Consider the following 15,667-nt stretch of genomic DNA (forward strand, 5'->3'; position numbering starts at 1 on the left):
AGAGTCGGAGGTTTTTCCCAACATGTTGACCCGAATGTGATAGCTGGGAGCTACAGAGTGACGACACTCTCTAGTCGTTCATACAGCTCTAATTATCATATTTGCGAGTCAATTTACTATTTTATAGATTACATATTAGTACCAATCCGGACGTGCCTGTCATGCTCATCGACATGTCTTATATTTCAGATTAGTTCTTTCAATTTTTCAATTTTTTCTTGTAATCTTTTGCTCTACTCTCTACTCGGTTACTTACTAACCTGAATAGAGAGTCGGGGGGCTACTACAATACTCATATCATATAAGCAAAAGTTGTTGGACTAAAGCAAATCGAGCTATTTATCAAGTGTGTTGTTTACAAGGGACTAACGTATGAAAGACCGCTTGAGTCTCAGCTGCTAATGCCCTGAACAAACTCTGCGTACTACCAAAATAGCCTGAACAAGCTAAGGGCACTTCGTTTGGTTATATTGATTAATTTCCATTCTCGCCAAAAAAAAAGCAATTTAATTGTCTTATTTTCCTAATATTTTTCTATAGAACCGTTCAAGTATGTTGTCGGGGGGCTGGTTGCTAATTATTTTGTTTTAAATATTTAAAACAGGATATATTCAGAAGCTCTATCCTTGACCCGAATTACAATATGGGGCTCTATCATCCGAACACATGTTCGGGCCTTGACGCTGACATTATCATCTGCTAAGCGACTCTAAATGTTCAAAGTCTACTATGCGGAATACATAGTACGGTGGATCTTTCGAGTTTCAAATGCTACAAATTCTCAAGTATGACTTAAGCATATTAGATAGCTAGCGAAAAATACAGACACTCACCGTAGCGTTTATACTACACACCACATGTCAACAGGCCGCCGTCGAGCCACAAGCGAGCCATCCAAGCCGCAAAAGGGCTGCCGTCTCAGCAACAAGCGAGCCGTCCGAGCTGCAAAAGGGCCACCGTCTGAGCCACAAGCGAGCCGTCCGAACCGCAAGTGAGCCGCCGTCGAGCCACAAGCGAGCTGTCCGAGCCACGAGTGAGCCGAACAAGCCGAGCAGCGAGCCGTCCGAACTGCAAAGAAAAACAGGCATGGCCTTGCGTAGGGATGAAAACGGATCGGATATGGACGGATATTACCGATATTACATTTGTTTTCATATTTCTGTCCGGATTCGGATTCGAATACGGATAGTGTCAACTATGTCGGATAGGATACGATTGGATATCGACATCATAAATATGCGATTTGAGTATTCGGATACAGATACGGTATCGAATGTTGGATATCCGGACTCAGATACGGACAGATCTTAACCCCTCTAAACAGATTCGGTTTCGAATACGGTCGGAAAATATCCGCACCGTTTTCATCCCTACCCTTGCGGCATCCTCACTCAACTGGATAACATCGCTGGCATTTCTGGATTGGGCAACTTGAAGGCGTGTGTATAGCAACATGCAAAAGCTAATTATCAAGAGCCATACAAGCAATACGTATTCATCACTTCATCGAGCATGCAAGAAATATGCAAGCTAGCCGGAATATTCAGGATGTCAAAGCTTCACGTGCTTATGCAAGCACCCATCAAGCAAACGGAAATAATTTCCTCGACGCCCATATGGCAATATGCTAACATACCCGACAGCTCAATATGCCAGGGTATATTCGGGGATGTCAAAATCAGGATAAACAGAGCGTTCGGTTGCTGGAGATCTATCACTCTGATTACCGAACACCAAACTCTTGAATCCTAAAAACCGAACTTCGGAATACCAAGATCCCGAACAGAATCAAGAACTGCTAGAACAAAAAGCTCGGGGCTGACGATCAGCTCCCGACCAAAAAATACTCGGTTTCAAAGTACCAAATTGCGAGGTGCCCGATTACGAGAAATTCTAAGCATAAATTTTCTCAGATCCAGAGGACTAGATTGCGAGCACTCGATCAAGGTGCATGACCACAAAGTTCTCGGACACTGAATCTTAATAGGTCTCGATGACTACAAAATGTCCGATCTCCAAAGGATCCGGAGGCATATAACAAGACGACCCCAGAGTATGCCTTATTTTATTTTTATAGGTCATCACCCAACTATGCGACCCTGTAACTTCTACCTGACCAGCCCAGTTTTCACGGGTATGGCTATGAGATAAAGTCCCGATTCCGAACACCCTAAAAGGTCCGGGTACAGGAAGGTTACCGGGTCTCACTTGACCAATAAGCTCGGGGCCTACTAACGGTGTCATATTCCCAGGATGCCCGACTATCGGATATGCTGGCTACCGAATCCGTACTGAAGAAGACCCAAAGGTTCACCACACGCCTATTCAAGGAAGGATATCTGAAGATCATGCCAAGACTCCGACTAAGGCACGACTATGTAACTTGGAGGGCAAGTAGGCCTCGGATATAAATAGCTAGCCATCCGCCCTGTTGTAATCATCGAAACTTTCATAGGCATAGGCATCTTGTAATCGACATCTCGCTATTCGACAAGATCGTAATACAAGCATGTAGCAACTGGACGTACGGCTTTTACTCGCTTACCGGAGACCCGAACTAGTATAAATCCCGTGTCTCTATTGTGTTGCTCTTTCCATCAGGCGAGTTCCTCCAAGAACCGAATATCTGCCAGTAAAAAACACCGACAAGTTCCTTATTATGATTATGGGTTAAGAAAAATGTTAATAGCCTGTTGGTCCATGTTAGTCTAATTCCTTTCATGATAGATAACTAATTAACTTGTTAGTGAATATATAAAATAGTCTACCGAAATGACTAGTTAGTAAGTGCATGTGATTAGGTCATGTAATGATCATTGCTTGCCCTCATGATTGAACTTGGTGTAATGTTAGTTAAATACCATGTCTTGCTTGACTAGTTTAATATAATAAATGTTGCTTTCATGATAACAACTAATTAAACTTATTAGTTAAATAAATAAAAATGCTTTTCTAATAATAACCCTAGTTCTTGGCAAAGGAAAGTTGTACTCAACTTTCTTAAGTTAATTTAAGTTCCTTCATGCACTTGTGTGTGTCTCTCATCATGCGTCATGGCATGCATTCCATCATGTTAAGCGTGCATCATCTTATTACTTGTAGTTCAGGAGAGTGAGAAGATTCATGCTGATCAAGTTTCTGAGAAGGTTCATCCACCGTGGTGTTGGTGCTAAGTTTAACTTCTAGACCTTTCTATGGAAACTAATCTTCTCTGCAACGCATGCAAGCCCCGGAGCATAAATCCTTCTCTAGTACTTACAAATCTTTATTACACTCTGAGTCTTATGAGATGTGCATTAAGTAAATAGGAGTTGGTCGAATACCGTTGCTGCATGATTATCTTGATATTCAGGTATCCTTAGTTGTACCCTGCTAGTATGAGCAGGTCGACACCTTTAATGCTTAGACTTCGGTAAAAGTCGAATTATGGTTTCATCGTTCGTGAGAAATCGGTTTTACCATGTTCTTCTCAACTTTGCTGATGGCTCATGAGAATACCCTAATAATGTTAATGTCTAAATTGAGACAGGGGCGGGACATGGGTTATGTCTCTATACAGGATATGGGTAATGTCTCAGTATAGGGCATGAGATATGTCTCTAGTGGTTAAGCCGGTGGGGTTAGCCTGTTGTGCTTTGTAGCAGAACCGACCAATTTATAAGAGCACAAGTACAATGGTAGCCCGCAAGCGGTCACACTGTCATACTTGAACCCATATAGTGCCAGCTCATGATCACACTTTCACAATAGCATAAGAGAGGGATTAATAAGAGATGCCTGGCCAGGGCATACTCCAAGTCCACGGTGGGACAGAAGCTGTTCTTGCAATAGCTATGATAATCTGTACCATCTGCAATAATGGAAATAAAACCCTGAGTACGAGAAGGTACTTAGCTAGACATACCCATCATAAACCAAAAATAAAGTGACTCTAAGGATTATGCAAGGCTTTATAAGTGGAGCTAGCTTGACAACATTTTGCATAAAAAGCTTACCAATTCAAGTATACAGTTATAATTCGGTCATCAAGTTAATTATAGCTATTCATTTCTAAATTAGCAACTAGCCTGTGCCAAACATGTGGTATATTATTTAGTAGCATGCAATAGTAACCAAGCTGGTATAATAATTCCATGTTCATTCGAACCATCATATTCCATAACATAGTTACTACGATGTTGGTACTAGCCAAGTTTCTCACTGTCCGAGAGAGACGGCGATTCGAATCGATTTCAACCAGCTGAGAATTTATTCCTAACATAAACCCAAGTAGACCAGATCAACGGTTACCTTTGGTACAACTCAGGTCCACATTTTGTAGGTTCATCCAGCGCCGCACAATCAGGGACAACCAGCTGTCAGGACATTTAGGCTCGGCCTACCCTTGGGCTCACATCTGGCTCCCCGCACATCCTTACTACCATCCAGAGTGCACACTTTTATAGAATAGGGCCTAGCCTAAGTTGAGCTACTCGGCTTCGTGGTCAGAATGAGTTATCCGGCCAGCTAAGTGAGAGGCATGCATTCAATCTTGTCAGAAGCGCCCAACAACGGTACGGTCCTTAATCTACACAGATGGATTCACATGAGTCAACCTACACATAGACTCCACCCGGCCTCCATTTATATTACCACATGGTTATTTTCCACGATAGTAAATACAGTCAATTGTGCTTTGGCATCCACGTATATCTCGTAGGTGACAGGAAAATCACCTGACTTCTATCGGTCTAAGCATGGCTAAGCATTTATTCGATCCTGGACCTACATAGGGTTAAAGGTGTATATATCTGGACAAGGTAGTTCTATGCATCAAGTGGTTTCAATTCAACTCTTATCACCTAATGCATCAAACATAAAGGACTCAAGTGATATTTTGTAAAGCAAGGGAGGCTTAAAATGCTCCGGGGCTTGCCTTTGAGGAAAGAGGTTGGCCTATGATCCGGGCACTCAGGGAGGTCCTCAAGAGTTTGCTCCTCTCCTTCTAGAGCTATGGCCTGAGGTGTTTCCTATTGTTCCTCCTCTTCTTCTTTATTGAACTCCAAAAGAGTTATCCCTTCGGACGATCCTATATGCATGAGCATGAAATAAGATATCACGAATGCATATGTAATGACATGTATAATATGATATGATGTGATGAATGTATCCTCACAAGTGTTCTCGGCAGCATTGCATTAAGGTGATAACAAGTTACATTTTCTTTTACTAAGTAGGTGCATATCTCTTCTCTAGTAACTTAAACAAACACTTATGTAAATCATTTTCTGAACTACAAGACAATAGCTACTTATTTTGACCATAACTAGAGTTATACACATCAAAATAATATGGTTGTGGACATTCTGGAAAGCTTATGAAATTTCCTACCACTTTCTTTTAATCATCTTACTATGATTTAGTAGATATCTAGGTCAAACAATTCAATCATTCAGATCTATCTAGAGAGCAAGCATTTCTAACAGCAGACTTCTAACAGGTATAATTCTTAAACCATAAGTCCTCTAATTTTGAAAAATTAACACAATGTAGATAAGTAAGTTATCTACAACTTTGTTATTAACAAGTTTCACATAAAAGATCATTATCATCATGAAATTATTACCACAATAGAAACTAAGCATGCAGTCATCTAGTTGAATTATAAAGCAATAATTAATTGGTTGCATATAACCAATTACTTCTAAGCCAAACTAATAAGATCAATAGATCATATGCATCACAAGAACCACAGAAAACATTAAGGTTAAACATAACAAATTTATTTATATTCATTTATTAATTTCCTTAGATAATAAGGTGATTTAAAGGATAAATACTTTCAATGCTCAATAAATTCTAAGCAAATTGCGGTAGCCTACAAATGACCCTAGTAGTCTACTATAAAATTTCATGTTATTTGGACAAATATAGCTACATCTATAGAAATGACAAGTTACTTATGCTTATTTTAGCAAAAATAGTTTAGCATAGTGAAAAGTGTTAAGAAATAGACTTAATATTTTTCTTACTTTTCTCCTAGCATGAGAATACGGTGTAAAAATTTGTATGAATATATGTTATGTATTTTTTACCCAATTAATTTCACTAGAAACTAGAAATTAATTAGGATTAAATATGAAGACCATATTTCAAGTTTGCCTACTATAGATGTAGTATTTTTCCTAGCTAGAGCATGTCAACACGAGACTAGCAAAATTGGAATCACAATTTTATCACCTTGCTAGCTCAAGTTATGCAATTTACAAGATAGAAACTATTTTAAAAGCACTTATCTTGCTAAATTTAATTCTCCTAGAAAAATACCCTAAATAGTATATTTCATATTTTTATCAAATAGTACATTTCAAGATGAATCCAACAAAATTTGGTTCACCCCATTGGGATACTCCTAGCTCGAGATATAATTTTTGCAAGTTTGCATTCAAATCTATGAAAATAAATCAGGAAAAACTTTTAAATACCGACTGACAGCTAGGACCCATGGGTCAACGGGACCCACCCGCCAGCGACACATAGAGTAGGGGCATGGCTTGACTGGCAAAAAGCTTGCCGACGGTGAGGTCACCGGCTGTAGCGTCACCACCGACGTGTTCCCCAACTCAACCCGCACCTACCGGTATCCTCAATTTGCTCGGAGGATCACTGGAGTTAGCTCGCAACGACCATGGCGGCTCGGCGGCGGCACATGGTGGTGCTCCGGCCATCCTCAATGATGGCATGGCCAGGCGAGCACGTCTACGACATCTACAAACCCTAGTGAATCTCTATGGCATGGATTAGGTCAGGGTGGAGCGGCGGTGAGGCTTGGCCGCGTGCATGGCAACATGGCGGCATGAGCCCAACGGTGGCACGGTGGCGTTCTACTCTAATGAGACCAGCATTGGTCGGCTCGCCTGTCGAGCTGATGGTTCCAATGATGACCTCTTCATCATATAGTACCTCCCCATCTGCCTAGGGGAGTTTGTTTGAGCCTAGCTCAAGTTCCTTCTGCACGACATCATCCGTGACTGGGCAGACCTCAAAAAGGTCTTTGTAGGGAACTTCTAGGGGACCTACATCCATCCTAGCAACACCTAGGATCTCAAAAGCTACAAATAAGAGCCTAATGAGTCCCTACAAGACTATATTCATAGATTCTCTAGGCAATGTAACTCCCTCCCTAACGTCGTAGATGTGAACGTCGTTAGCGCTTTCCTTACGGGGACGAGCTGCAAGTCCCTGGTTCACAAGCTCAGTCGCTTCAAGCCTCGGACCACCCGTGAGCTACTTGACATCACCACAAACCATGCCTCTAGCGAGGAGGTGGTTAGGGTGGTCTTCAGCGATGGTCATGGCAAGGGTAAGGCCAAGGGCGAGAACCAGGACAAGGGCCCCTCCCTGCAGAAGGACAAGAAGAACAAGAAGGAGCGACGCTAAATGACGCGCCCGATAGTGCTCACGGCGACCGACTGGCCAAGCAAACTACCATAGCCATGCCATAATGACCTCTTTGAGGAGCTCATGGAGAGTCCCTGCACCAACCATGCCATCCCCATCAAGCACCTCTACAAGGACTATGAACTCCTCAAGTGTTTCCTATGGTAGGTTGGCTAGTCGAAGGAATGCAAGGGCAAGGAGGACGCGACCACCAAGAAGGACACGGCAGACAAGGATGGAGATGGCTTCCCTAAGCTAGAAGCCTGCCTCATGATCTTTAGGGGACCCGACGCTGACCACTCTAAGCACTAGCGCAAGTTGCGTCAGCGAGAGGTATGTGCCATCGACTCATCCATTTCAAAATTTTTGCGTTGGTTGAACCATCCTATTACTTTCGATCAGAGGGATCATCCTCCTAGTATCCCCTGACCAAGCCAGTACTCGCTCATTGTCGCCCCCATAGTCGAGAAGAAGCGCCTAACCTGATGAAAGCTCTAGTTTGGTTTTGGTAAATTGATGAAACCCTAAGTGCTAACCTAGTTCATCTAAGTGATCATGAGATAGGTAGCATTATTCCAAGTGATGAAGCAACAGTGAAGATCATAATGATGGTGATGGCATGGTGATGATCAAGTGCTTGGACTTTGAAAAGGAGAAAGAAAAAACAAAAAGCTCAAGGCAAAGGTGAAATTGATAGGAGCTTTTTGGTTTAGTGATCGAGACACTTAGCGAGTGTGATCACATTTAGGATCGATAGTTGTACTATTAAGAGGGGTGAAACTCGTATTGAAATGCGGTTATCAAAGTGCCACTAGATGTTCTAACTCATTGCAAATGCATTTATGATCTAGTGGAGTGCTAACACCCTTGAAAACATTTGTGAAAATATGCTAACACATGTGCACAAGGTGATACACTTGGTGGTTGGCACATCTGAGCAACGGTAAAAAAGATAGAGTAGAAAAGGAGTTGAATGCGCTGGTCATGAGGTGACCAGATGCGTCTGATACTGTCTCAGGCGGCAGTGTTCCTGACATGACCGGACACGTCCGATATCGATACCGGATGCATCTGGTATTTTGGCTAGGCACGGGTAGAGTTGCTGAGGTGACCGTACTATAGCTTAGTGGAGTGACCGGACGCTTACGAGTTACTATTTAGCATCAGGTCAAAGTGATATATCCCGAAGCAGGATTGTAGAGAGCGACCAGACATATCCGGTCGCCACACTGGACGTGTCTGGTGTGAACCAGCAAGTCTTGGGTTTTCAGCGCAATAATATCGGACACTAGGAGCATCTGGTCTGGTGTGACCGGACATGTCGGGTCGGCCCAGAGTGGCTCTGGGAGCTCTCTAGACTCGACCATACGCTACGTCTCCCATGTCTGGTCCGGTGTGACCGGACACATCCGATCAGCCTAGAGCGGCCTTGGGAGCTCTCTAGACTTGACCGGACGCTGCATCTCCCATGTCCGGTTATTTTCTAACAGCACGTCCGATCACATAGTATTACTGTGCGTAGAGATAGCCATTGGGCAGGAATGGCTAAAAAATTTGAATGGGACACGTGGCAGTCAGGCTACGATCGGACGCATTCGGTCACCACACCGGACGCGTCCGATGCACACGACCTGCATGTCCGGTCATCCCACAGTCAACCCAATAATTGAGCCAACGACTCTATTGTTTGGGGGTGTCTATAAATATCGTTTAGCCGGCTCTAACTCACTCTTTTGGCAATTTACATTGATATAGCAACCTTGTGAGCTTAGCCAAAGCCCTCCCACTCATCTCCATCATTGATTCATCATCTTTGGGAGATTGGGAAAGAATCCAAGTGCATTGTTTGAGTGTTTGCATCTAGAGGCACTCGATGTTCATGTTTCACTATGGGATTCACTTGTTACTCTTGGTGGTTGCCACCACCTAGACAGCTCGGAGCAGCGAGGATCATCGAGCAGAGGTTGGTGATTATCTTCGGCTCTGATCATGTTGATTGTGAGGGGTTCTTGACCTTTCCCTGGCGAAAAGCCAAAAGGTACTTGAAAGCTCTAGTTTGGTTTTGGTGAATTGATGAAACCCTAAGTGCTAACCTAGTTTATCAAGTGATCATGAGATAGGTAGCACACTTCAAGTGGAGAAGCCAATGAAGATCATAACATGACAATGGTGATGCTATGGTGATGATCAAGGGCTTAAACTTGAAAAGAAGAAAGAGAAAAACAAAAAGCTCAAGGCAAAGGTATAATTTGTAGGAGCTATTTTGTTTTGGTGATCAAGACACCTAGAGAGTGTGATCACATTTAGGTTGATAGCCGTACTATTAAGAGGGGTGAAACTCATATTAGAATACGGTTATCAAAGTGCCACTAGATGCTCTAACTCATTGCATATGCATTTAGGATCTAGTGGAGTGCTAACACCCTTGAAAATGTTTGTGAAAATATGCTAACATATGTACACATAGTGATACACAAGGTGGTTGGCACTTTTGAGCAAGGGTGGAGAAGTTAGAAGTGAAAAGGAGTTGGTCGCGAAGACACTGGCGTCAGTCAACTGACCGGACGCTGGGTCTAAAAGCACCAGACGCTGGCTGCTCGTGTCCGGTCGAACTGGTAAGATGGCACAGAGCCTAGGGTTAATCACCGGACGCTGGACTATGTCCGATCAAGGTGGACCGGACGCGTCAGGTCAAAGAAATATGCCTCGGGGAGCTTACTGGAAACGACCGGACGTTGGGGCTTCAGCGTCCGGTCAGTTTTGCCGAATCATCCGGTCAGCTTCATAGCTGTTGAAATCTGACGAATAGCATTTGAAGCTGGTGACGCGTGGCGTCCATCGGGCAACCGGACACTGAGGAGCAGTGTCCGGTCAGTTGGACCAGAGCATCCGGTCAGCCCATGTTATGCCCAGTGAAGGGGTACAATGGCTCTATTTCGTGGGGGCTTCTATTGAAGCCTCATGGCCAGCTATGGCTTACATCTTTGGCTATTTTCATTGACATAGCAACCTTGTGAGCTAAGCCAAAGCTCTCCCACTCATCTCCATCATTGATTCATCATCATAGTGAGATTGAGAGTGAATCCAAGTGCATTGCTTGAGTGATTGCATCTAGAGGCACTTGGTGTTTGTGTTTCACTATGGATTTTGCTTGTTACTCTTGGTGGTTGCCGCCACCTAGACGCCTTGAAGCAGTGAGGATCATTGAGCGAAGGGTGGTGATTGTCTCTGGCTCTGATCGTGGTGATTATGAGGGGTTCTTGACCTTTCCCCGGTGGAGAGACAAAAGGTACTCTAGTGGATTGCTCGTGGCTTGTGTGATCCTCATCTTGTGTTGGTTGTGCAGCACCCTATTGAGGGTTTGGCGTGTGAAGCCAATTAGCACATGAACCTCCAAGTGAGTGAATCGCCACAACAAGGACTAGCTTGCCGGCAAGCAAGTGAACCTTGGTAAAAAATCATTGTGTTCATCCTTTGATTCCAAGGTGATTGGTCTTCATTGATATTGATTCTTGTGATTGATTGGTTCACTCCTCGACACGGCGGTATAACCTTCTTGATCACTCTCTTTACATTACCGCAAACTAGCTGTCAAGCTCTTTAGTGTAGCTAGTTGTGAGAGCTTGCTTGCTTGGTTAGTGTGGCTCTTTAGTTAGCATTTGAGAGAACACTAACATAGGGTAGTGTTATAGCTATTGAGTGAATAGATACTATCTAAACTAGAATTATGGTAGGTGGCTTGCATTTTGAGTAGGCTAGCGCAACACTTGCTTCGCCTCATAATTGTCTAACCATTTTGTTAAGTGTTGTTGTAGAAATTTTTATTAGGCTATTCACCCCCTCTAGCCATTAAGACCTTTCAAGTGGTATAAGAGCCGAGGTCACCGTTATTTGAGGCTTAACAACCTTCGGTGTTAAAATGGCTCAAATCAACAACACCAAGAAGCCACCCCAATTTGATGGCTCAAATTATCCTTATTGGAAGTCAAAGATGACCACACACATCAAGTCAATCAATAGAAAGGTGTGGAAGGTGGTAGAAACCAAAATTGAGATTGGTGATCCGAAGAATCCCACCACGGCCGAAGAAGTGCTTCTCCAAAACAATGATATTGCTCTAAGTGCTATTCATGATGCAATTGATGAGAGAACATTTGAGCAAATTAAGAATATTGAAATGGCTCATGAGGCTTGGAAGAAGTTGGAAGAATAATTTGAGGGCACTCAAGCCGTGAAGGGTGCAAAGGCATACATTCTCAAAGAGAAGTTTGCAAGCTTCAAGATGAAGGATGATGAGAGTGTGCCAGAGATGTTCCATAGGCTTAAAGTGCTTATCAATGATCTCAAAGCACTTGGAGAAGAGGTGAAGGACAAGGACTTCTCCCACAAGTTCTTGAGATGCTTGCCTTTAAGATTTGGTACATTGGTCAGCATTCTAGCGGTTTGGACACCATGACACCAAACCAAGTATTGAGAGATATAATGACCGATGATACCTATAGAGATGATGATGAGAAGGAAGAAAAGAAGGAGAAGAAAGATGAGAAGAAGAAGAGCATGGCATTCAAAGCCACATCATCCAAGGGCAAAGCAAAGCAAGAAACATCAAGTGAAGAAGATGAATCATGGGATGATGATGATGATGAGAAGATGGCTCTATTTGTCAAGAGATTTGTCAAGTTCATAGTGAAGAAGGGCTACCATGCTAGAAGAAATAAGACTTCATCCAAGAACAAAGAAGAGTCAAGAAGGTGCTTCAAGTGTGGAAGCAAAGATCATCTTGTTGCTCAATGCCCATACAATAGTGACAATGATGATGACAACAAGAAGAACAAGAAGAAGGACAAGAATGAAAAGAAAGAGAAGAAGGACAAGATGGCCTTCAAGAAGAAGATGGGTGGTTCATATGTAGTCACTTGGGATAGTGATGCTTCCTCAAGTGATGATGATGATGATAGTGATGATCACAAGACCACCAAGAAGAAGGTTCTTGCAAGCATTGCCATCAATGAGAAGCCTTCTCTCTTCAAATCTTCATCATGCTTCATGGCTAAGGCCACTAAGGTACAATCTTGTGATGATGAAAGTGATGAAGAACATATTGATGATAATGAACATGAAAAGGAAAATGATAGTGATAGTGATAGTGATGATGATGAACCTACTAAGGATGAATTATTTGACATGCTAGAAGATGCTAAAGAACACTTTGACATTAAGAGAAGGGAATGCAAGAGCTTGAATAAGGAGGTAAAAGCCCTTAAGCAAGCCCTTGATGAGCTCCAAGCAACTCATGAGAAGCTAGAGGTAGCCCATGAGAAGCTTGGCAAGGCTCACAAAAAGCTTGAAAAAGCTCATTCCACTTTGCTTAATGAATAAGATAAAAAGAAGCATGTTGAAACTTGTGATGTAGGAGTAACTTGTGATTCAATTGATACATCACTATCTATGCCTATCATTGTTGCTACTACTAACCCTTCTTGTAGCACTTCCACTTCTACCTCATCTAGTAGTGATGGTCTCACTTGTGATACCTCACTAGTGGTTGAGAATGAGAACCTCAAGAAGGAGGTCACTAAGCTCACTCACACCTTAGCTAAGGCTTATGGTGGTGAGGACCGCTTGCTTATGTGCTTGGGTAGCCAAAGAGCTTCTCTCTACAAGGAGGGATTGGGCTATACCCCCAAGAAAGGCAAGGCGGCCTTTGCTCCTCATAAGACTAGTTTTGTGAAGAACAATAGTTGGTTTTGCACTAATTGCAAGCAAGTGGGTCACAAAGAGCAAGAATGCAAAAACAAGAGCAAAAATGCTAATGTATCCTCCATTAAGCTTGATTCATGCTATATGCTTACTAAGGGTACAAATGGTGTGAAGGCTAAGTTCATTGGTAAACCATGGATGGGCTCAAAGAAGAAAGCCATTTGGGTACCAAAGAGCTTGGTGACTAACCTTTAAGGACCTAAGCAAGTTTGGGTACCTAAAAAGAATTGATCTTCTTTTGTAGGTCAATTACAAAGCCAGAGGAAGGCATTGGGTTCTTGATAGTGGGTGCACTCAACACATGACCGGTGATGCAAGAATGTTCAACTCAATCAACACCAAAGGCAATGATGGTTATGATAGTATCATTTTTTGTGATAATGGCAAAGGCAAGGTCAAAGGGCTTGGTAAGATTGCAATATCCAATGACATGAGCATATCCAATGTGTTGCTAGTAGAGAGCTTGAACTTCAATTTGCGATCCATGGCACAGTTGTGTGATCTTGGATTCAAATGCATATTTGGGGTAGATGATGTAGAGATCATAAGTGTAGATGGCTCTAACTTGATCTTCAAAGGCTTCAGATATGAGAATCTATACTTGGTTGATTTCAATGCTAATGAAGCTAGATTATCTACATGCTTGTTCACTAAGTCTAGCATGGGTTGGTTATGGCATAGAAGGCTTGGTCATGTTGGAATGAAATAATTGAATAGATTGGTTAAGCATGACTTAGTTAAAGGCTTGAAAGATGTTGTGTTTGAAAAGTATAAGCTTTATAGCTCTTGTCAAGCCAGCAAACAAGTTGGAAACACCCATCCTAAGAAAAGCATGATGAGCACTAGTAAAGCATTTGAGTTATTGCACATGGATTTGTTTGGGCCAACACAATACACTAGTATCAGTGGAAATAAATATGGTTTTGTGATAGTGGATGACTACACTAGATACATATGGGTATTCTTTCTAGTGGACAAAAGTGATGTGTTTGCAACATTCAAATCATTTGTCAAGGGCATTCACAATGAGTTTGAAACAACCATCAAGAGAGTTAGAAGTGACAATGGTAGTGAGTTCAAGAATACTAGAATTGATAAGTTATGTGATGAATTTGGAATTAGACATCAATTCTCAGCCAAGTACACACCCCAATCAAATGGCCTTATTGAGAGGAAGAATAGAACACTTATTGATATGGCAAGGTCTATGCTTAGTGAGTACAATGTGAGTCAATCTTTTTGGGCCTAAGCTATCAACATGGCTTGCTATTGTAGCAACCACCTCTATTGTCACCGATTGAAAGAGAAGACACCATATGAGCTCTTGAATGGTAGAAAGCCCAATATTGCATATTTTCGGGTCTTTGGTTGCAAATGCTATATCTTGAAGAAAGGCATTAGATTGGGCAAGTTTGATAAGAAATGTGATGAAGGATTCCTACTTGGTTATTCCACTACAAGCAAAGCATATAGAGTTTGGAATTTGGATAGTGGTACTCTTGAGGAAGTTCATGATGTTGAATTTGATGAAACCAAGGGTTCACAAGTAGAGAATGAGAACTTGGAAGATGTTAAAGGCATTCAACTTTTAAATGTCATGAAGAACATGGATATTGGTGAATTGAGGCCTAGGCAAGTGATTGATGATGAAGATGATCAAGTGCAAGTGCTCTCCAACTCAAATGTGCAAGATGATACAAATCAAGCTAGTGCAAGTGACTCTCATGACATTGATCAAGATCAAGTGGCTAGTACATCATCTCAACCCAATGATCTAGCAAGTGCAAGCAATCAAGTTCCATTGCTCCAACCAACAAGTATTGCAAGAGATCATCCTTTGGATACAATCATTGGTGATATTTCAAGAGGTGTGCAAACAAGATCAAGATTGGCTTCATTTTGTGAACACTTCTCATTTGTGTCATCCATTGAACCAAAAAAGATAGATGAAGCTTTGAAGGATGTTGATTGGGTGAATGCTATGCATGAAGAATTGAACAACTTCACAAGAAATCAAGTATGGGAATTAGTAGAGAGACCAAAGGGACACAATGTGATTGGAACCAAATGGGTCTTTAGAAACAAGCAAGATCAAGATGGGATAGTAGCAAGGAACAAAGCAAGATTCGTAGCACAAGGCTATACACAAATTGAAGGTCTTGACTTTGGAGAAACATATGCCCCGGTTGCTAGATTGGAAGCAATTAGAATCTTGCTAGCCTATCCTTGTGCTCACAACATCAAGCTCTATCAAATGGATGTCAAGAGTGCATTTCTCAACGGTTATATCAATGAAGAAGTATATGTTGAGCAACCTCCCAGTTTTGAAGATGACAAGAAGCCCAATCATGTGTACAAGTTGAAGAAGGCATTGTATGGCTTGAAGCAAGCACCTAGAGCATGGTATGAGAGATTGAGGGATTTCCTACTCTCTAAAGGGTTCACAATGGGCAAGGTTGACACCACTCTTTTCATCAAGAAGATTGGA

Source organism: Miscanthus floridulus, chromosome 11, assembly GCF_019320115.1.
Source record: "Miscanthus floridulus cultivar M001 chromosome 11, ASM1932011v1, whole genome shotgun sequence".
Lineage (NCBI taxonomy): Eukaryota > Viridiplantae > Streptophyta > Magnoliopsida > Poales > Poaceae > Miscanthus > Miscanthus floridulus.